The following is a 24,626-nucleotide window of genomic DNA, read 5'->3' on the forward strand; positions in this document are numbered from 1 at the left end:
GGAGTAATCCAATCGATCAGGATCCGACTGTTGGCATCATATTTAGCTGCAGGCGTTCGATTCCTTCGGCAAGACTTCACACTGTTCACTCCAGATCCTCGACAGCAACTCCACAGCTCTCTCTAAGCTCCAGATCGCCAGTTCTTGAAGGTTCTTGGAGGCTCTTCCAAGTCAAGAGGCGGATCAAAAGCAAGAAGAAGAAAGCGAGGGTTAGGGTTTCTTGTATTCATTGTAAGCTTTGCTTATACTTTTGTTCCCTTTCCTTTCTTTCTGTATTGAGAGTCTTGTAAGGCTTCTCCGCCTTCGATAGTTACCGAAAAGGAGTGTTTATTAGTGGAGGTGTGTGTGTGTGCATGGATCCTTAGACTAGTCACCTCTTGTGAGGTGGATACCAAGTAAAATCCATTTGATAGCGTTGTTGTAGTTGTTTCTTGTATTTCCGCTACATATCTTTGAAGAAACAAGCAACGCTGACCACGAGCGCGACGAGCTATTCACCCCCCCTTTAGCTACATTTCGGTCCTAACAGATATAAGACTTTATAAATAAGAGGTTACAACAGGGACCGAGAGGAGGAATTGATTTTGGTCTCCCGATGAGCTTGAGCTTCTCATGTTCGCCCCGAACACCCCACTCAAGTTCATCAATAATAACTCATACCACTAAAGAGTTATTGTTTCACTACCGCACCAATCCCATATTATAATATGAGCTCCTTCTTATTATGAGCGTGTTAGTCTTCCTGTGTTTAAGATATTGAATGCCCATTAATTAAATGAGTTATTGACAACTCACTTAATTAATATCTAGCTCCAAGAGTAGTACCACTCAACCTTATCGTCATGTCGGACTAAGTCCACCTGCAGGATTTACATGACAATCCTTATTAGCTCCTCAAGGGGACATCATCAATCTAGATTACTAGGACACAGTTTCATTCTATAATCAACAACACACCATATAAATAATATTATTTCTCAATTTATCGGGCCTAGTGATTTATCGAACTAAATCACATCCTTTGATAAATTAAAGAAATAAATATTAAGTATAAATGCTTGTTATTGTAGGATCGAAAAGAATTTAAATATCTCCACACTGACATGATATTGTCCACTTTGGGTCTAAGCCCTCATGGCTTTGCTCTTGGGCTCTACCCAAAAGGCCTCATGCCAAGGGAGATATCTTTTCTCTTATAAACTCATGATCTTTTCCATGTGTTTTCAATACGGGACTATGTTTGCAACCTTTCAACCCCGACAATCCCCTCCTCAAACAAAGGACCACAAGCTTCCCATGTCCGATCCTCGACCCACCAGGTCTTCCTGCCCCTCAGTCCACTCAACTTACTAGGACTTCCTTGCCTAGCCGCAACTAGGACTTCCTTCCTGGTGTTTGATCCTCTTGATCCGAACATAGGATCCCCCACTTTCTTTGTTTGAGGTTAAATATTATACCCACATGGCTCAATCAGACCATAGCTCTTGTGCACAGTCGGCGGTTAAACCTTCTAGCAGTCCGGGCTCTAATACCAATTGTAGGATCGAAAAGAATTTAGATATCTCTACAATGACATGATATTGTCCACTTTGAGCCTAAGCTCTCATGGCTTTGCTCTTGGGCTCTACCCAAAAGGCCTCATACCAATGGAGATATCTTTTCTCTTATAAACTCATGATCTTTTCCATGTGTTTTCAATGTTGGACTATGTTTGCAACCTTGCAACCCCAACAATAATTGTTGGTGCGGTTAGCACTAATGGCCTAACTCAAGTTTTGATGAATGACAAAATAGGTTAAGTTAGTTTCGTTGTTATCTAACACTCTGATCGAGTGTATAGGAGAAGCCCAGACAGGTCGACGAGCTAACTTAATGTCTGGCACGAAGCCCAGCTAAGTCGACGGGCCGATCGAATAGCTGACACGAAGTCTAAACGGGTCAATGGGCTGACCGGACATTTGACACGAAGTCCAGCTAGGTCGACAGGCTGACCGGATAGCTGACACGAAGCCCAGACGGGTTGAAGGGCTGACCGGATGTTTGGCAGGTAAGTGGAGGTAAGTCACTGGAGGGGAGTGACTGTGATGACGCGTTCCCGGGAATGGAACATTAGGCGCCGATCCGACTTAGAACTATTTCAGAACTCTAAGTCGAGATCTTGACTAGATTCCGGTCTCGGAGAGACGGAATCTAATTAATATTTTGTTTAAATTTAAACTGTGCTAATACTCTATGTTGCAGGATATATATATATTTGCCTCTGGACTAACGTTTTCTTGCAGGAAGGAATCTGTTGGAAAATGAGGGTCGGGGCGCCCGGGATGGTTCCGGACCCACGGAGGTCCGGGCGCCCGGGAGCCAGCGTCGCCTCGCCAAGTGGAGCTCACTGATTGGCTCGACTACGTCACAACCAGGGTGCCCTGAAGGTTTCGGGCGCCCCGGACCTCCTATATAAGGAGGGTCAAGGCTGAAGCTCATAAAACAACTCACGATTCGCTCTCTGGTGCTCCTGCGACACTGCGAAGACAGTCTGACAACGCTCTGCTTTTTTCCATTCTTCTTTTTCTTGTCTGTATTTTTTTTCATTAGCTTTCGTGTACTTTAAGTTGTAAACAATTTTGAATTGTTAGTGAATTGCCCATCGAAAGCACGATTGCGTGCGGGCCTTGGAGTAGGAGTCGACACAGGCTCTGAACCAAGTAAAACTACTTATGTCATTCTTTTTCTAGCATTTCTTATTCCGTTGCTTACTCGAATTTTTTAATTGATATTCACCCCTCTATCGAACTCTTACGATCCAACAAGTGGTATCAGAGCGAGATTCCGCTCTGATTTGGTGCAACCACCAATCAAGCAAGGGGGGGTCCTTTTCAAAAGTAAAATAGATATCGTTTGGGTTTAAAAATTATCCTTACGCCTTTCATTTTTTACCCTCCAAAACCATTTTTGAAAACTTCATTTTCATCTTTTCACCATTGGTCGGTATTAGCGAAATATCGCATTTTCAAAAAATTTGTAATAATATCTTTTTAATATTTTTTAAATATTTTATTAATATTTTATTATTAAAAAAAATTCACGCATATTTCTTTTCCTCCAGCACTGCTAATCAAAGACCAAGTCTTCAGATCTTTCTTTTACTTCCTTGTGTGCAAGACTAATGTCTCTTTTAGAAGGACGGAGCGTCGACGAACCACCTCCATATGAGATATACGAGAGGCATGAATTCAATCTGTGGAGGATGCAGATGGAAACTTTTATTCTTATGAATGATCTCGATGGTGGCATGGCACTGAGAAGACCAACACAAAACTCAGAAGCAAACCAAAAGGTAATAAAGTTAGTTTCAGATTTATTACCTAACGAAGTTACTTGCACGATAGGGAAGGTCAAGGATGCCCATGAGTTTTGGACCTACCTGACCAAGCTTCACGAGGAGCCGTTGGAGTTAGACGATCAAGTCGAAATCGAATCCAGACTCAAGTTAGATCCAACAGAAAAGCCTACTAAATTAGGGGATGCGCTTGAGGTTAGTATAGTTTACCAAAATACCCCTATCAGTAATAGGTTAAATAATCCACATGATGATTCAGATAAATATGAAATTATCCCAAGTATGATGCATGATAATCTAGATCTATATGATTTAAATTCAATATCACAAGATAATCTAGATTCTGATCAAGTCAAGCAAGACTCTGATTAATTTGACATCAATCTTGACTTGGTCAAACAGAATAATGACCAAATCAATTCAAATAATTTAGTTAATTCAGAAATTTTAAAATTAAGTCAACATTTAGACATAAGTAAGTCAAACATTAAAATAAATTCAAATTTAAAAAAATAAAAATGAAAAAATGGATAAAACTAATAAATACCTTAAATAAAATATTTAATAATCTAGATAAAATCAGTCTAGGAAATGCTATCCAAAACTAAGATAATTTAATTAATAAAAAATTAAATTTTAATATAAAACTTATCTAATAAATTCCACTAATCATATCAACTTAAAAGGCGAAGAAAATACAAGGATAAAATCAAACACTTTGATAAAATCAAAATTAAATTTAATAAACTTAAAATTAAATATTAAAGATAACATATTAAACAAAGATAATCTATAAAATTCAAAATTACCAATTAATAAAAGGTTAAAAGGTAAACCTTTAAAGAAATATAATTCAAATAATTTAATTAATTCAAATTTAAAAATTAATAAAAACTTAAAATTTAAAAATAAGCTATTAAAGAAAGATAATTCAATCAAATTAATAAAACTAAAATTGAATGAAAATTTAAACTTTAAATATACTCTTTTAAAGAAGGACAATTTAACTCATCTAATTAATACAAAATAAAAAAACTTAAATTTAAATTACAAATTAAATAAAAATATTAAAAGAAAATCAATAATTTAGGGGGAGGCTCCAAACTAGTTAGCACCTTCAAAATAAAACTACCCGACAGGGTAACTGAAACTAACCTACCCGGCAAGGTATTTAGACTAATTAGAAAGGGACCAAGTTTAACTTGACCTATGGTACTGGTGAAATTTTGGACGATAAAACGTTAGGGAAGCCTAGTCTATGCATGTCTAGGAAGATATGGCTTCGACCTGGTGCATTTGGCTAAGTGGAACTAACCGAAACTACCCTTTATGGATCCTAACTAGTTAGACCAAAGTTTTATATTAAGTTTAGTGGATAGGACTATTTGGAAAATCTCGAAGGCATGGTTACTCTAATGATGTCCAAGTGACTCACCATAACCTAGAAGTTTATCTGAAGAATGTCTATTTGTTGAGCTGAAAGCTAAACCTGAATCTAACACAAAGTTAAACCAAATCCTAAAAATTGAACTTAACTTCATCTCACAAAAATTATAAGTTTCCCTGATTGAAAACATAGATCAGGTGAAATGACTAAGGATTTCAAACCGAATCGAATCGAATCGAGCCAAATCAAATCGAATCAAATCAAATCGAATCGAATCAAAGCAAATCGAATCGAACTGAATCTAATTAAAATTAAAGCAAATTTAATTAAAATTAACTTAAATCAAATCATATTAAAATAAGTTAAATTAAATTAAATTATTTTGAATTAAAATTTCTATTAAAAATCTTTTTAACTTAAAATTTATTTTAAAATATTTAAAAATATTTTAAAAATTCTTTTAAAAATTATTTAAAAATTCTTTTAAAAATTATTTAAAAATATTTTAAAAATTAATTTTAAAATTATTTTTAAAGTATTTAAAAATTCTTTTAAAAATTCTTTTAAAAATTATTTAAAAAATTCTTTTAAAAATCTTTTAAAAAATATTTTAAAAAATTATTTAAAAATTATCTTAAAAATTCTTTTAAAAATTCTTTTAAAAATTATTAAAAAATTATTTTATAAATTATTTAAAAATTATATAAAATTATTTAAAAATTATCTTAAAAATTATTTAAAAATTATTTTAAAAATTATTTAAAAATTCTTTTAAAAGTAATTTTAAAAATTATTTAAAAATCCTATTGAAAATTATTTCTAAATCATTTAAAAAAAATCATTTTAAAAATTCTTTAAAAAAATTATTTTAATATTTTTTAAAAAATTAATTTTTTGTAAAATTCTGTTAATTTTTTTTTAAACTAAGACACTTAAGTTAATTAAAATTTAAATTAAAACTTAAATTTAAAACTTAAATTTAAATTTAAATTTAAAACTTAAATTCAAAACTTAACTTAAGTTAAGATTTAAAATTGAAATTAAACTTAAATCCTTTTATTATTCTTAAAATTACTTTAAATCATCTTAAATTTCTTTAAAATTATTTTAAAATCTTTTCTTAGAAAAAAATAAAAGTTGGACATTTTATAAAATGATTAAATTTAAACTTTAAAAGTAATTAATAAGTAAATAACTAAAACTTAATTGTTTAAGTCTAACCTTATTTGAGAACTAAGGTTGACTTGATTAGAAGCTAGATTTAACCTAATTAAAAACATTAAATTGACTCTATATTTTTTTAATCAATCTTGATTTTACATTAAAATATTAATGAAAATTTTAACTATTTTAATTAAAACATAATTAAAGATTGACTTAAATTGAACCTTAACATTATTTAACTTTGTTTAATAACTTTAATAAATTTAACTTCAAATTACTACTGATCTTAAACTAAGTTAATCCTACTTAAAAGAAAGTAAATGAAAAGTTAAATTATAATGAACACTTTCATTAATCAACTCAATCAATTAATATGAAATTTAAATTATTTTAATTAAGTATTAAATTATTGAATCAAGTAAAAGTTAACCAATAAATTATTGATTAACTGTTATTGAATTAATAACAACTAATCTTATTCAATCTTAAACTAAAGTTTAACTTATTACACCTTAATCTAAAGTCAATTATTTTTAAAATAATTGATTAATCAAACTTAAATGAATAATTATACCAAGGATATAGAAATATTATACAAATAATATAAGTATTACTAAATCCCCTAAAACACTTAGGCACAAAAATATGTTAAATTTAACATTCCCAAACCTTAATGTTAAATTAAGGGAATATCAAATTCAGGGGGAGATTCAAATTGTTTTAATATATTTACTTAAAAAATAATGTCAAGTTCAGGGGGAGAATTAATTATTTTTATACTTATTTTGAAATTAATTTTTTTTTAACAAAATATCTCCTTTTTAAATTAGTTTAACACTAACTAAGTGTTTTAAATTTTTTTTTGGATTTTTCAAACTTAGTTTTGAAAGTTAGACTTACTTAATTGGATTGTTGAAACTTAGGTTTGAAAATTGGTTTTATTTTCAAACTCTAAACTTTTCAAATTTAATTTTGAAACTCATACTTTTTAAACAAAACTTAAACTCTTCATTTTGAAATTTAGACCTTCCAAACTTAGGTTTAAAAAATTGGTTTTGAAAAATAAACTTTATTCGGGTTTGTAACTTAGACTCTTCATTTTGAAAATTATATTCTACTTGGATTTAAAAACATATTTTTGGAGATTTATTTTAAAAATTGGAAGTTAGAAACTTAGCTTTGAAAACAGAATTTACTCAGTTGGATTTAGTTTTGAAAACTAGATAATCTCTCCTTGTAAAAATACTATATTTGAAAATCATGTTTTCAATTTGCAAAACTTATTTTGAAAAATTAAGTTAAATTACAAAATTAACTATTTTTAAGTCTAAAGTTAACTATTTTTTAAAGCACTTTTTGAAAAAGATAAAAACTTAAATTATTTTTCTATGTTATACTCCCCCAAGATAATTTGACTTACATTTCCAGATTATTTTTACTTTGCATTTTTCAATTACAAGCTGTTCTATGTTAATCTTTTTGATGAATGTCAAAGGGGGAGGGTTAGGTTTAAGTTAGTTAAACAAACAGAGCATAAAAGCTAACTTAACAACCTTATGCTTGTTTTTACTTGCATATTTATCACTAACATAACTAGGTTGTCATTGCATCAAAAAGGGGAAGATTGTTGGTGCGGTTAGTACTAACGGTCTAACTCAAGTTTTGATGAATGACAAAATAGGTTAAGTTAGTTTCGTTGTTATCTAACACTCTGATCGAGTGTACAGAAGAAGCCCAGATAGGTCAACGGGCTGACATGATATTTGGCACGAAGTCCAGCTAGGTCGACGGGCCGACCGGATAGTTGTCACGAAGTCCACATGGGTCGACGGACTGACCGAACGTTTGGCACGAAGTCCAGCTAGGTCGACGGGTTGACCGAATAGCTGGCACGAAGCCCAAATAGGTCGAAGGGCTGATCGGACATTTGGCGGGTAAGTGGAGTAAGTCACTGGAGGGGAGTGACTGTGAGGACGCATTCCCAGGAAGGGAACATTGGCGCTGATCCGACTTAGAACCATTTCGGAACTCGTCCAAAAAATTATTTAAAAAATTCTTTTTAAAAATGATTCTAAATCAGATCGGTGCCTAATGTTCCCTTCCCGGGAACGCATCCTCACAGTCACTCCCCTCCAGTGACTTACCTCCACTTACCTGCCAAACGTCCGGTCAACCGTTCGACCCGTCTAGGCTTCGTGCCAGCTATCCGGTTAGCCCGTCGACCTGGCTGGACTTCGTGCCAAACATCCGGTCAGCCCGTCGACCCGTTTGGATTTCGTGCCAGCTATCCAGTCGACCCGTCGACCTAGTTAGGCTTCATGCCAGACATCAGGTCAGTCCGTCGACCTGTCTGGGCTTCTCTTGTACACTCGATCAGAGTGTTAGATAACAACGAAACTAACTTAACCTATTTTGTCATTCATCAAAACTTGAGTTAGACCGTCAGTGCTAACTGCACCAACAGTTATTATATCATGATTAAGAGTACGCAATTCCATAATAACCGAGATTTTGTTCTTTTATGTAGTTAGTATAAAAGAAACTACATCAAATGGTACTACTCAATACACTCATAGTATACTAGTGTAATTTTATAGTCAAGATAAACTAATACCAAATTACACTACAACCACTCCAATAGTTTACCCCATTTCATCTTGGTTGTGAGCTACTATTTATAATTTATAAAGAACTGATAACATGATCTTCTATGTGTCTCCTCACACCATGTTATCTATAATATAAATTAAATGAACAACTACACTTTGCATAAATATAGACATTTGACTAATGTGATTCTTATTTCAAAATAAATATTTATACAAAAAAGCTAGACTTTTAGTATACACTTTAACAATCTCCCACTCATACTAAAAGACTATGCTGCCATAAACGCTGTCATACATCTGATTCCAATCCCCTCAACATGCCGATCAAAAGCTTTCGCTGGAAGGGCCTTAGTGAAAGGATCTGCCAGGTTATCTGATGATGCAATCTTGGCGACAACAACTTCTCCTCGCTTTACGATGTCTTGTATCAGGTGGTATTTGCGCTTAATGTGTTTACTCGCCTTATGGGCTCGTGGTTCCTTCGAGTTTGCTACTGTACCACTATTATCACAATAAATTGTGATGATTTTGGGAAAACCAGGAATCACATCTAAGTTCATCAAAAAGTTCCTGAGCCATATAGCTTCTTTGCCTGCCTCAGAGGCTGCCACATACTCAGCTTCCATAGTTGAGTCTGAAACGCATTTCTGCTTAACACTCCTCCATGCGATGGCTCCACCTCCTAAAGTAAACACATAACCTGAGGTAGATTTACTATTGTCCCTATCTGATTGGAAGTCAGAATCCGTGTAACCCATAGGGAGCAAATCATCTATTTGGTAAACCAGCATATAATCTCTAGTCATTCTCAGGTACTTTAATATATGCTTTATAGCAGTCCAATGTCCCTGTCTTGGATTACTTTGATATCTGCTAACCATGCCCACGGCAAAATAGATATTCAGTCTCCTGCATAACATTGCATACATTAGACTTCCTATGGCTAAAGCATAAGGAACTGCCTTCATTTCCTCTATTTCTTTTGATGTCTTAGGAGACATCTCTTTAGACAAAGATACTCCATGCCTAAAAGGTAGAAAACCTTTCTTGGAGTCTTGCATGCTAAAATGAGCTAGGATAGTATCGATATATGAAGCTTGGGATAAGCACAATATTCTTTTCTTGCGATCCCTTATTACTTTGATCCTGAGAATATGTGTGCATTCTCCCAAGTCATTCATATCTAATTGCTTCGACAACAATACCCTTATTTCCAATAACACTTTGATATTGTTGTCAACTAACAAAATGTCATCTACGTATAGTACAAGAAATACCACCACGTTTCCATCACACTTCTTATATACACAAGACTCATCCGGACACTGAATAAATCCATAAAACTGGATTACTTTATTAAACCAGATGTTCCAAGATCTTGAAGCTTGCTTCAATCCATCAATAGACCGATTGAGCTTACATACAAAATGCTCTTTGCCCTTTGCAATAAACCTTTCTGGTTACTTCATATGGATGTTTTCTTTAAGACTTCTGTTAAGGAAAGCTATCTTGACATCTATTTGCCAAACCTCATAATCTATATGAGCAGCAATATATAAGAGTATCCGGATAGACTTAAGCATAACTATTAGCGAAAAGGTTTCCTCATAATCGATTCCCTCTTTCTGAGTATACCCCTTCGCAACAAGCCTTGCTTTGAAGGTTTCTACCTTCCCATCTGCCCCTCTTTTCCTTTTGTAGATCCATTTACATCCAATAGCTTTTACACCATTTGATGGTTCTACTAGCTCCTAGACTTTGTTAGAATACATAGATTCTATTTTTGAATTCATTGCTCTTTGCCAAGATGCTGCATCTTTATCTTGGAGTGCTTCTTCATATGTACGGGGATCAGTTTCATGTTTACCTAGGATCAGGTCCGAAGACTCTCCCAAAAATATGAATCTTTCAGGTTGCCTAACAACCCTCCCACTACGACGAGGCACTGCCTGTAGTTATGCATCATTTGTGATACATGTTGTAGTTTCTTGTGATATTTCATCTTGCACTGTTGGTACTAAAATGGACGTATCCTCTTTCATTTCTTCTAGAACAATTTCACTCATGGACTTGTGGTTCATTACATAGTCCTCTTCTAAAAATCGGGTATTAGTGATAACAATGACCTTTTGATCTTTAGGACTATAAAACAAACCACCTTTCATTCCTTTAGGATAACCTACAAACAAGCAAACTTCTGTACGAGATTCCAACTTATCAGCATCTCCCTTCAGCACATGTGTTGGACTACCCCAAATCCGAACATGTCTCAGACTAAGCTTACGCCCATTCCACAATTCTGTAGGAGTAGAAGGTACTGATTTAGAAGGTACCAAGTTCAGAATGTACACTACCATTTCTAAAGCATATCCCCAGAACGAATTTGGTAATTCTGAATAACTCATCATCAATCTAACTATTTCCATAAGAGTCCTATTTCTTCATTCTGCCACACCATTCTATTGGGGTGTACCAGGGACAGACAATTGGGATTGAATCCCAACCTCTGATAAGTAATTTCTAAACTCTCCTGAGAGGTATTCGCCACCACGATTATACTGTAGTGTCTTGATACTTTTACCATGACATTTCTCTACATCAGCCTTGTACTCTTTGAACTTATCAAAACACTCAGACTTGTGGTGCATCAAGTAAATGCACTCATATCTCGAATAGTCATCTATAAAAGAGATGAAATATTTGAAACCACCTCTCCCCTGGATAGTCATAGGTCCACACAAATCAGAATGAACCAATTCCAACACATCTTTTGCTCTATATCCCTTGGCCTTAAAAGGTCTCTTGGTCATTTTTCAACACTAATGAACCCAAGAGTCCATCAGCTATTAGCCTTTGAATCCTACTCAAGTTAATATGACCAAGTCTTAGATGCCAAAGATATGTTTGGTTCATTTCCGAAGGTTCTTTTATCTTATTAGAATTAGAGGATGTGTTATTAATTTCCATTTGTTGCTTTATGGGAGTTATTAGATTTAGAGTATACAAATTGTCAACTAATGTACCAAAACATATAACTACCCTATTTTTCTTGATAACCATTTTATCATCAAAAGAAACAGTATATCCATCCAAAAATAGTTTAGAAATTGAAATTAAATTTTTTCTAAAACTTGATACATAAAGACAATTTCTCAAAATCAAAGTTCTATTCCTATCAAATGATAAGTAGACATCTCCCACTGTAACAGCCGCCACATTCGTAGCATTGCCCATGTAGACGGTTATCTCTCCCTCATATTGTCGTCAGGTTTCCTGGAACTCCTGCAATGAATTACAGACATGATCAGTGGCTCCTATATCTACACACCAGGTACTAGTAGATAACACCGCTAAACATGTTTCAACTACTAGAGAATAAGATATACCTTTATTGTTCTCTTTCCTACGAGGGCAATCTGCCTTCCAATGTCCAGACTGCTTGCAAATGAAGCACTTGCCCTTCGGCTTCTTCACTCCTACTTTTAGTCCAGTACCTAGAGATCGGTTTACTTTCTTTGCTGAGCCAACTTGTTTCTTCTTCTTCTTCTTCTTGCCTTTCGACTTAAAAGTAGAAACATTCTCAGCAAAGTGGATTTGAGAACTATGACGAAATAATCCTTCTGCTCCATGAAGTTCTGTCAGTAGTTTCGCCAATGAATAAATCCTTTTATTCATATTGTAGTTCACGCGGAACTGTTCAAAACTTTTGGGTAGCATTTGAAAAATAATATTGACCTGGGTTTCCCCATCGATTTCAACTCCAAGGATTTGTATCTCGTTCAAGTAAGCCATCATCTTTAGGATATGATCCCTTACGGGTGTCCCCTCTGACATGGTGGCTGTCATTAAGTTTCTCATAGACTCTTGCCTTGCAGCCCGATTCTGGTGTTCAAAGAGTTCCTTGAGATTGTACATCATGTTATAGGTAGTAGGCATGGACTGATGCTGATGTTGCAGCACATTTGACATATATGCCAAAATATAACACCGCGCCATCTCATTTGCCTTAACCCATTTCTTATGATACTCAATTTCCTCTTCACTAGAATCACTATTAGGCTCATTAGGACAGACCTCTAACAGTACAAACTTATAGCCTTCAACAGTTAGGACAATGTCCAGGTTTCTTTTCCAATCTATGTAATTGGGACCAGTAAGTTTGTTCTCTTTCAGAATAATAGCAAGTGGGTTGAAAGTCATCCTAAGAATCACAAAATAAGTTTTGGTCAATACTTAAGAATTTAGAATAATACTGATTCCTCAAACAATATTATTAAAATTCACCAACACCTCAAAACACCGTGAACTTTGTATGCCACGATAGTGTGGACGTATACAAATTCAAACATTTGTAAGAGGAGGTTTTACCATTAATTTTATTCTTGTCAACCTAACTTTATGACAAATAAAATTAATAGTTGGTATTCCTTTGGTCACACAAATAATAGCAATGACTCTGATGGGGAGGATACTATTAAATGTGCCTAAGTGTATACCATTACTTGATACTTAGTCCATTAAATAAGATTGTGCCCCTTCAGATGGAGAATATTACACGCTCCTAAATAATTTTCTATAATCATCCATAAAGGAAGTTTGATCTAATGATCCGCAAACAAACTCATCCGATGTGGAGGAAGGCACTCAGAGCCAACACGCAAGTTTGTTTACATCACTTACAAACCAGTAATGGAGACCATGGAATTTATTTATAAATCCCTCTCCCACTTAGTTATTTAAGATGAGGATTTTACCATGCACACACACACATCACAGCAAATAAAAGCAATACATATGGAAAAATAATTTTTCAACTATTATGGCCTCTTCTATCACTGTCCTCCGTGTGCTGCCAGCCCTAGCAGTCGTCAAAACTAGCCGCCAACCCTAGGGCTCATGTCATCATGTCCATCAAGCTTCCTTTTTCTGCTGCGCCTCTGGTCCTCAAATAGCACCACTCCTCTCAAGGATACGATCCACGACAAAAATAAAATTTTACATATATCGATCCTATATTCCACGAAGGAATGTACATAAAGTCTAGATCGAACAAAATGTAAAATCCTAAAACTAATATAACTCCTGTTGTATTTAATAAATACAATCATGCACACACATAAAATGCCCTCGACACGTCCGAGGGTCCAATCACACATAATCACAATAGGCCATGATAGTTGGAGCATGTAACCACAGAGTTAATCAATTTGCACATCTTACTATTATCATGCATAAAATATGTATGACATGTGCATAATCAAACTAAAAACCAAACACGCAGAGGTATAATCTAGCTCTGATACTAATTGTTGGTTGCTACTCGGAATACCATCCTAGTTCCCCTGTACAAAAATTTGTACAAGCATAGAACTATCCTAGCTATCCATGTGCTCTACTGAAGTTAAATTTAGATTGCAAATGATGCTTAACATTACTAATCCAAATTGTCCTTCAGAAGATAAACTTGGATTGAAAATGATACTTAACATTTTTACTCCAAGTTTAACAGATGTGATCTTCCTAAGTTAAACCATATTACAAAAGTTATCAAATAACTATTTCAAAGATCAGCTTCCAAGTTAAACATGGCGAGGCACTAGGTTTTCTTGGGTATGGGATCATCCACCACTTCCTAGACAAAGACTCACAAAGATATCGGATATTTAACTTCTTACAGTAAACTAGGTTTAACTATAGAGACCTCAATTGAAGCACATTATCGAAACATGAAATCAAAAAATAAAACCGATAACAAAAATGATAACTTAAAAATCGATAACCTCTTGTGTTTGGTTTTTCAAGATCTATACAAAAGATGAACTAGTTATGATGTGAAAACTAATAACTAGTTATACCTTTTGTAGCTTATAGACCTCTTGATCTTCTGTTGTATTCCTCTCCTTCTCTTGGACGTCGTGTTGGAGATGATCTTCCAAGATGAAATCCACCCAAGCTTCTTCCTTTGCTTCCAAGATCCGGCCACCAACTAACCACCAAGGGATGCTAGACAAGAGAGCTTCCTTTTCTTCTTCTTCTCCTTCAAGCAACCGACCACCCAGAGATCTCCACACAAGATGCTACCAGCCACCAAGAGAGAAAACAAAAGGAGAAGAGAAAAGGAATAGGGTCGACCACCAAGGGATTGGAAGAGAGCAATAGAAGATGTGTTCTAAGGTGAGGCACCCCCTCATTCTCTTTTATAATCCTTGGTCTTGGCAAAAAAGGAAATGTTTAAACATAATTAAAACTTCCTAATATTCCTTGCCAATGACTAAAAAGGAAAGTTTTTTTAAAAAAAATTAAAACTTCCTTTTATACTAGTCATGACCGACCACCTACTTGTGCTCCAAATAAGGAAAGTTTTAAACATAAAATTAAAACTTCCTTATTTGATTCCGGTAAGAAATTTTAATATAAAAAATTTTCTCTTTTAAATCCCCTTGTTGGTTATAAAAGGAAAATTTTATAAATTAAAATTTCTCTTTTAAAACATGTGGATGGTTACAAAAAAAAGAAAGTTTTATCAAAAATTAAAATCTTCCTTTTAACTACAAATAAGGAAAGATATCAAACCTTTCTCTTAATCCTTTGTAGAAAGCTATAAAAGGAGAGATTAAAATTTAAAAAACTCTCTTTTAAAACCATGACTTCCACAAAAGGAAAGATTTTAAAATTAAAATACCCTTTTAATTTAATGTGGCCGGCCACCTAGCTTGGGCTCCAAGCTTGGCCGACCATTAAACTTGGCTTCCCTCTTTGGCTTAGTCGGCCCTAGCTTGGGCTCTAAGCTTGGCTTTGCCGACCACCATAAAATGGGTAAGAAGCTTGGCTTTAAGTGGATATAAGACTTTATAAATAAGAAGCTACAATAGGGACCGAGTGGAGGAATTGGTTTTGGTCTCCCAATGAGCTTGAGCTTCCCGTGTTCGCCTCGAACACCCCACTCAAGTTCATCAATAATAACTCATACCACTAAAGAGTTATTATTGCACTACCACACCAATCCCATATTACAATATGGGCTCCTTCTTATTATGAGTGTGTTAGTCTCCTTGTGTTTAAGATATTGAATGCCTATTAATTAAATGAGTTACTGATAACTCAATTAATATCTAGCTCCAAGAGTAGTACCACTCAACCTTATCATCATGTCGGACTAAGTCCACCTGCAGGGTTTACATGACAATCCTTATGAGCTCCTCAAGGGGACATCATCAACCTAGATTACTAGGACACAGTTTCATTCTATAATCAACAACACACCATATAAATAATATCATTTCCCAACTTATCGGACCTATTGATTTATCGAACTAAATCGCACCCTTTGATAAATTAAAGAAATAAATATTAAGTATATGTGCTTGTTATTATATCATGATTAAGAGTACACACTTTCATAATAACAGAGGTTTTGTTTTTTTTTATGTAGTCAGTATAAAAAGAAACTACCTCAAATGATTCTGCTCAATACACTCATAGTGTACTAGTGTAATTTTATAGTTAAGATAAACTAATAGCAAATTACACTACAACCACTCCAATGGTTTGTCCCATTTCTTCTTGGTTGTGAACTACTATTTATAATTTATAAAGAACTGATAACATGATCTTCTGTGTGTCTCCTCACATCATGTTATTTGCAATATAAATTAAATGGACAACTATACTTAGCATAAATGCAAACATTTGACCAATGTGATTCTTATTTCAAAATAAATGTTTATATAAAAAGCTAGATTTTTAGTATACACTCTAACACCTCCGCCCTGTCAAAGGCACCAACATCTCACTCTGAGGCGCCTTCACGCAGCTCAGAGGTGCCTCGAGTACTATTCATCCAGAAGTGAACTTTTGCCAACTAACTTTTGTAAGACACGTTAGTCTAAATAACAACAAATAACTTGCAAAATAGAGTTAGTTCTTGAAATAATATATCATTATTAATTAGATCTTGTTTTACTAAGACCATGATGTAGTCATGATATAAAATATGATAAATTAAATAATAGGTGTTATTGGAGGATAACCTTATTAGATTTTCAATAATTTTTTAGAATTTTTTCAAAATTTAATTAGAGCTCATATGATAAGTTTAAGAGGATAGAGTTATTAGGCTTAGATAAAGCCTATTTGGAATACCCATTTTAGTTGGGAGTTGATTGAGGAGTAAACTTTGTGTTAAGTTAATTAAATCCTAAGTATATAAATAGATTGTTATCTAAGTTTTAATCCTGATGCTCTTCCTCCCCTTCCCTGATCTCTCTCTCTTGCGAAGCCCTCTCCCTTTACCTCTCCGCGTCATTGCCGACTGCCATAGCCCAATGTTGGCCACCAATTGCCATGCTGCTCCAACCCGCGAGACACAGTAGCTACCAGCAATCGACGCCGCCGGCCAGGGGAGATCTATTATCACCGAGTCCTCTTCCCATCGGCTGATCGCTAGAAGTCGTGCCCTAGTTTTGGTTGCCACCGTCGGATCGCCATCGTTTCCACCTCGCTTCACCCGAGTGGCACACGCTGCCTTTGGCCAGGAGAAAGGAATCGTTAGGGGAGATTCAAGCTCTAGCCTTGATCTCTTGTCGCCGCATCTCCAACCTTTGGACCACACCATTGCAGCTAATCTTTGTTTTGGTTAGTGCCTTCACTCTCGATCCTTTCCTTGTTAAGGGACTCGACTTCAAGGAGGAGATTGGCCACGGGTGTCTAGCCGCAGCCACCAGATCTTCTACTCCGACTATTCCCTTATCTTTGGAGTTTGTACTAGACTTCTTTCTTGGATCCGATATGAATCTTCTGGCCTAAATTTTTCATACAGCGCAGTCCCAGCCAAACATGATTATTTTGGTTGGAAAATAGAGATTGATTTAAGGGTAAGTTATTAGTTTAAAGGTTGTGGAACAAGAATTAAGGTTAAATTTTCAGATGTGGATGTATTGATCTTGTTTTGGGATGTGTGATTTGTAGGGCAGCGAATTCATCCAGCTCTGGCCATAGTTTTCCGAGGCCAATTGTTCTAGCCGCAAGTCAATAGTGAGCATATGGTTTGGGTGAGTTTTAAAGTTAATTCCATTTCTATATTGGATGTGAATTATGTGATGTGGGTTGGATTTATTGTGGGTTGAATTAATTGAGATGGATGAATTATGTAGACTTGATTCATGATGCTTCGTAGAAGATGGAATTAAACTTGATTGGATAATTAGAGTATGTAAAGGAAGTTGTTTGTGGATTAAGAATAGATGTACCATCTGATTCATGATGGGTTTGATTGAATCATTAGATTAATTAACAGATGGTTAAAAGTATTATGTGAAGGAAAAGAGGATTAATTGAAGTTAATCATTAAGTCATATTAATTAATGATAGTTTGGTTAGGGCTTTTCCTAATTAATCTTAAGGACTTTATTTAGATATCTTATTCATATGAATTTAGCTAAATAAAATACATTGATGCATGACTCTGATTTTAAGATGGACATTTCGACGTGGAGTTTATTTTGACATGATCTATAAATAAAGGTTGGTATTTTTTCTTTGACCACTTTAGTTCTTTGAACTTAGTCCATGGTTATTTTTGGTTGATGGATTAGGTTGCTTTACCTTAAATCTATCTGTATCATTATCCTGCTTGATACGTGTGTTTGACCTTTAAGATGATCTATTTATTTCAGATACAGTCTTAGCTTTTGGATATCCATACTCTGTTATATATTTACATGTAGAGTATGTATAGTATGTGATATCTTATTGACTGAGTTAACATTCTGATTATGCATTTGATGTTAAGATGCACATGATTGGTATGTGTTGTAAGAGTCACCTGGTTGATTGTCCATTTGCATATTGTATGTGTACACATGTCTAGTGTTTGTTATTGGAGGAACCATGTTGATTATATCTATGATATGTATTATTGAAGGAATCATGTCGATAATGTCTATGTTGATGATCTTATGTGTCCGGTGTGATATTAGAAATATCGTGTTGATTATACCACATTGTAAGGTGCGTATGTGTACGGTGTGTACACGTCTGGTGTTGTTACTTATTGTATTTGTTGTCTAGTAGACACTAGTTGGATCTACCCATACCTATAGATATATGTGTTAGATAGATCATTGTACTAGAGGTATTTATGATGGATTGAGGTGTTGCATTGATGATGACTGTGTCTATATTATGATTATTTACATCATATCCATGATTGTACAACATGTTGACAACCAAAGTCTCCCTTGTGGTGTGAGAGAATTGTCAGTCATTTATAGCTACCCATTCGGCCATTGTGGGAGAGTGGTAGCTAAGAGTGAAGCTAGTCATGTCGTGCTCACTTAACCGCTCAGTGTTATACTTTGTCAGCTTTGGCCACTCATGAGTAGTGGTACCTAGAAGATATAGTAGTCAAGGGGCTAGAGCTATGAGTAGTTAGGGACCCTAATGCTATGTAGCTAGATAGTTACTTAGCAAACTGTCTGCCTCGGCCGTGATATAGTGGTATCTGGAGGGTAGTATAGTTGTCATGGACCCAAATCTCTCAGTTATACGGGGGTCATGGTGTCTAGAGAGGTGGCGAGGGTGACTATGTGACATGCACGTGCATTTTGCATATGATGCGTGTTGTGGAGATATATTTGCATACATGTCTAGTAGATACTAGTTACATGTGATTGTGATATGTTACACTTGTTTGACCTATGATTGTTGCATATGATTATCATGCTTCATACATGTCATTTATTATACATGTATATGCTGTCAATTATATTGCTCAGGTGTTACGAGCATATTTGTTGCTGATGCTCGATGAGTTTACTGATCATTATACCATATGGGTAGATTTCAGATTGGGTATGTGCATTTATTATGTCATTTTCGATCTTGACCTTATGTGTTAGATCTAAGTTGGGTATGTATATTTATTATGTCATGGGTGGTCATGATCTTATGCATTAGATCATTCATTATGTTAGTTATGTTTAGTTGCATTCACTACAACAAAAACCCTCATAGACATCGGTTTTCCACCGGTGTCTATTTCATTTTCGACTGATGTCTATGAAGCCGATGTAAAAGGTCTACCATTTTAGACATCGGGTTAAAACCGGTGTAGTATCACTTAACGACACCGGTGTTCGAATCGGTTATTAACCGGTGTAGTATGACTTAACGACATCATTTCATCAACGGTGTAAAATCGATATAATATTATATGTTAATAACACCAGTTTTGGCAGCGGTATATGACCGATGTAATATTAGTTAATAACACCGGTTTTGCAGCGGTGGAGAACCAATGTAAAATCGATATTTTTTAACAGCACATTGATTTCCAAAACAATGAATACAGTAACAAAAAAATACACAAATATTCATAAATTACACAAATATTCACAAATTACATAAATAATCTTCTTACAACAGTATCCATAAAATACACAAACATTCTTTTTACATCAAAAGCTAATAGATATCAGAATCAAGGTAGAACATTCTTTTAACAACACATCAAGGTAGAACCGCACTTCAAATGTAATCTAGCATGCATTCAGCCCACTCGAACCGCACTTCATCAATTTCAACTCTGGAATACTTAAGATTTGTAAACTGTAAAAACACATAAATAATATATTAGTAAACCAAGACTAAAAATCATAGTTGAAAGAGAGAAGAGAAGTCCGTTTTAGACCAAACAAATAGTATGCTGCAACTTAACTTAAGAAGACCGTTTCCACAACCTCCAGATTCCTTGGGTGGGCAAGGAATGTTGCTTCCATGATTCTTAGCCTTGCTATCAGATTCAACGGTGGATAAAGATGAGTTATCTGGTCGCTCGCCTGTGGAGCGTCTCCGTCTTTTCCCAATAATTTCTCTGATGACATACTTCTTTGCCCTCTGTCTCCTACCAGCCTTGGAGGAATCAATTGCAGGTGTCTGAGAAGCAGATCCCTTTACTATCTTTCTGCAACAATCTAAGCAAAGTTTGTAAGAGCAATTTGAGCAACTTCTGTGAAAATCCACTAGTGAAGTCCTGCAATAATTATTGGTTCCAAGGGGGAAACAAGAAAAGAAAACAATATCAATCAAGTGAACATTTTAATGCATGATGAGACGATAACAAAGAATAGAATATGACCTAAAAATTAGAACTTGCTAAAGCAAAATAGAGGCACAAGTTTACAAATGACCATTTAAGAAACAGGGTCAGGACACATTATTTAGTTATTATGTCCATGATTTCAGAAACATAGCAAATTACGAAATTCTCATAGGTGTTAAAGATGTGAAGACATACCAGTTAACAAGCTCATTGTGAGGCTCATATACTCGAAGAAGTACACCAGAAAATCCACCTTCTGGATGATAGATCGATCAAGAGGATATCTAACTGGAGGAAGAAACTAGGCAATTGTTTTGAAGCTTACCTTGATCCCCTTGCTTCACTTCCAGTTCATTTAATTGGTTATGATAGATATGTTTCAGCAAGGGAAGCAATTCAGATATCAAGCTATATGTGTGCTCCTTATTATTAAACTTGTTTTGACCATTTGCCAGTTCCTGAAGATGATACAAATTACATATGCACATAAAATTGTCATAAACCCAATCTAACACCAGACTGGGTTTATGATAATTTTGATAAGTACTATGATTTGGTCACTCCTGATACCAGCCTTGTTAGTCCTGAGACTGATGCTAATCCTAATACTAAAGAAATTGCAAAAAAGATGATGATAATGGGTTTATGGTGCATACAGATAAAGCCAGAAAATAGACCTTCAATTAGCATGGTTATCAACATGTTGGAAGGAAGCATCATGGACCTGCAAATGCCACCAAAACCAGAATTCAGTTAGAGTGTCATTTGAAGATTATTAAATGATGCAATATTGTTTTTGTTTCCACAGTATTCTGAACAATAAAACAAAATCAAGCCTGTATAACATTTGGCTTGAATGTAATATGTGATCAAAGTAATTTCTTAATTCTGTTTTGTGTGGTGAGATTATATTGGAAAACAAATATTGTTTAAATGCTTGTTGACCTCATAATGTTGTAAAAGAGTCGCAAAAGTAATTGTTTATCATATGCCAAGCTAGTAATAGGGAGATATATATTCCCTTTAGCACCCATAACAATCAATAGGATAAGATAGTCCATTCAGATTAGAGAATTATATGGGAAAGATAGTTGTTGTTCTTTCCAATTTCCATCATTTTGATTGCAGAGGTGAAGAGTTTCTGTCTACCTCTAATTTTGTTTGTACATAATAACAACAAAGAGAAATTCTTGGCAAATAGTTTAGCAACAATTGGAATGTAGGAACAATTTCAAACTGTGATTGAATTAAGCCAATGAATTTTTACAGGATCTGCAAACTTTTCAAGGGTAGAAATATGCATCTAAATCTTTATGGGAGTCAAGTGAGACTAAACTTATTTCTAGTTAAAATTCTTCCCTAGACCAAGAATGTTTAGGATCTACTGAAACAGGAATGAAGAGGTCCAGCTAATGGATTCCAAAAATCAGAGAAAGTAACGACATTGTAAAACTCGTAATCGGGCACGCAAGCTTGAACCCCAAAAGATTTTTTTTCTTCATATATATGCTGGAAACTTCATTCAGATCTCTTGCTGGAAAGAACAAAACAACTGACTAATTAATTATTAGAATTACTATATCACCCTAGTAATAGCTCCAATAATCAATGAGCTTGTCACTCAATTGGCAAAGTCTTTCCGGATCCGGTCTATCCTAAATCCTAAACCGTATTAGGAATTATTCAGATGGATTCAGAAATTCACAAAATCATAATTAACTTGGTTATGAATCGATTTAACAAGAAGGTCAAAAGAAATACTCACTTAATGATCAAAGCCTTTAAGTTATATATGTAGCGTCTAAGAAGCCCAACACACAAATCCTGTAGAAACAATAACAACAAAAAGAGGTAAATTTATAAGCCATAAAACATGTCATATTAGTGGAAAGAATTAGCATAAACATAAAAGAAACTTGATAGTTGAAAGAATACATAAAACCAACTTAGCAACAGGAAATAACAACTAGTGCACCTGAATCAAGAACTAGTGCACCTTACTAGTGCATCTGAGACAACAACTTTGGCACCTGAATCTAAGAATTCTTTCGCCAGGCATGAAGCAAGCCCTTATCTACTCGTGCAGATTACATTTCGGTCTCACCAAGCTCCAACCTGGTAGAATGCATGTGATTGAATAAGTTTGTTTACACCTCTTAACAACTGAATTAAAAATGAACAAAGACAGAGTAATGGATAATCACCAGAGTAACCAGACATTGTATATAGAAACAACTAGATTTAAGAGTGAAAGCATTGTCAGATATATAATAGCAATTAGAAATGACTAGATTAAGAGTGAAGCATTGTTTGACTTCTCAAATGCAACGACAACCAAATGATACCCTCCCCAGTATGGACCTTAGATTTAATGTGCTAAATTTGTCATAAAATTGAAAGTATGTACATGTATTTATTAACACTTAAAATTTGTATTAGATTCATTAGAATAGTAAGAATTCATGCTAAATTTACAAATTAATTATCCTAATTAAAAATGCAAGCATTAATATTCAGTCTAGATGATCATCAAAGTAATTGAATTTTTCTTCAACTACAAAGTATCATAGCCACTCTGCACATAATTACCATCTTCAGATGTCAAGTAAACAGCAGGAACTCTAAGCCGAAACATAAATGCACTTAATTATATCTTGGTTGTTATCCTCCATAACCATTAGTTATAAGAGAGTAAATTTTGTAAATTAGGCTCTTGCTAAAGAGACAGTAGATACAAAATTCACAAGACGAGAAAATCCATACTTGCATGCGTTTTACAGCCCATATAACTTTGGTAGATACCACGTGACTTGAAAGGTCGCCATTTTGTTAATGGATTAGCTACAGATGAAGGCTTAGCCAAGGCGTAAGCTTCCTTTCTGTTTCTTCCTCGAACAAGCTAAGTGAAGACAGGCTCATTTAACACATTGGAGAAATGTAAATAATTTTGCCCATGTAAGATCAATATTGGCAAAGGTAAATCTTATTTTCCCCAAAAATGTGCTAGACTACACTGGAAAACTCAAGTGATGGACATAGCATAGTGATTTCAGCACAGAAGTTGGCATGAAATTAATCTGTGCATTAGATGATGATATCAACCCAAAGGAAATTAGGAATAAAAATCAACAACAAATCATATTGTGCGAGATTTACGTCTAAACTCTCTGCAGGTGTCTAATGTACTAAAGCTAGATCATAAAAACACTGCCTTAATAGTCAACCTACCAAGCCATGGATTAGAACTTTCCCTAGATGTTCTATAATGTACCAAAGCTTCATCCATTACAAAGATTGTCATAAAAGTCAACCTTCTAAGACATGGATAAAAAACTCTCCCTATATTTATCAATAGTGCTGCAAATGTATATTTTCTTTCATTATATTGCCTGGTTACTCCATTCTCGTTCACACGATGAGCTCATTGGTTCTTCTGGGCGTAAAGCTCCTCTTCGCATCATTAAGAAAAAAAAAAGAAAAAAAAATGCGAAATAAAAAATGCGATTAATTTCATTGCCCTTGTTAAAAACCCAAGATGTGTCCATTCGAATTAGGATTCCAAAACAAGAAAATTTCAGCATAAAAATTTGCAAATTTCTTAACCCTCAAACACCAGAATCCTCTAATTTCAGCCCAGGATACTTGGAGCCAATGAGAAACTTAGCCCTTTAGCTCCGTCGTTGGGATGGACAAGCAAAAAGGGAAAAAGAAATGATACAAACATTAAGCGGCAAATCTATGGGAGGCTAAAATCGAGATGTACTTAAAATATCGAACACACCCTTGAGATCGTCTCTTCTTCTGTAGGCGGAGGCGAGGGCTTGGGACCGCTCAGACCAGCATAGAGAGTACGACTCCGGGAAGTGGCAGACGGTGGAAAGAAGACGACGAGTGGGCATCAACGGCGGCGAGGCAAAGGGGGAGTCGTCGTAACCCCTCCCCCTCGAATCACCGCTCCCCCTCCAGGTGGCGGCAAAGGGGGAGCCGTCGGAAGGGCGCCGACGAAGGTGAGGTCGTGATTGCCGGAGAGGT

General features: G+C 35.0%; 1 long non-coding RNA gene across 1 annotated transcript; it reads right to left on the reverse strand.

The window, feature by feature from the left end:
• Window positions 1-20,966: 20,966 nt before the first annotated feature.
• LOC122004530 lies at window positions 20,967-22,382 on the reverse strand. Its single transcript, XR_006118231.1, has 3 exons — window positions 22,360-22,382; window positions 21,251-21,318; window positions 20,967-21,052 (listed from the first exon to the last, which is right to left on the reverse strand). It is a non-coding gene; the product is annotated as an uncharacterized LOC122004530 (long non-coding RNA).
• Between the last annotated feature and the right edge of the window lie 2,244 nt (window positions 22,383-24,626).

Source organism: Zingiber officinale, chromosome 1A (assembly GCF_018446385.1).
Source record: "Zingiber officinale cultivar Zhangliang chromosome 1A, Zo_v1.1, whole genome shotgun sequence".
Taxonomy (NCBI): domain Eukaryota; kingdom Viridiplantae; phylum Streptophyta; class Magnoliopsida; order Zingiberales; family Zingiberaceae; genus Zingiber; species Zingiber officinale.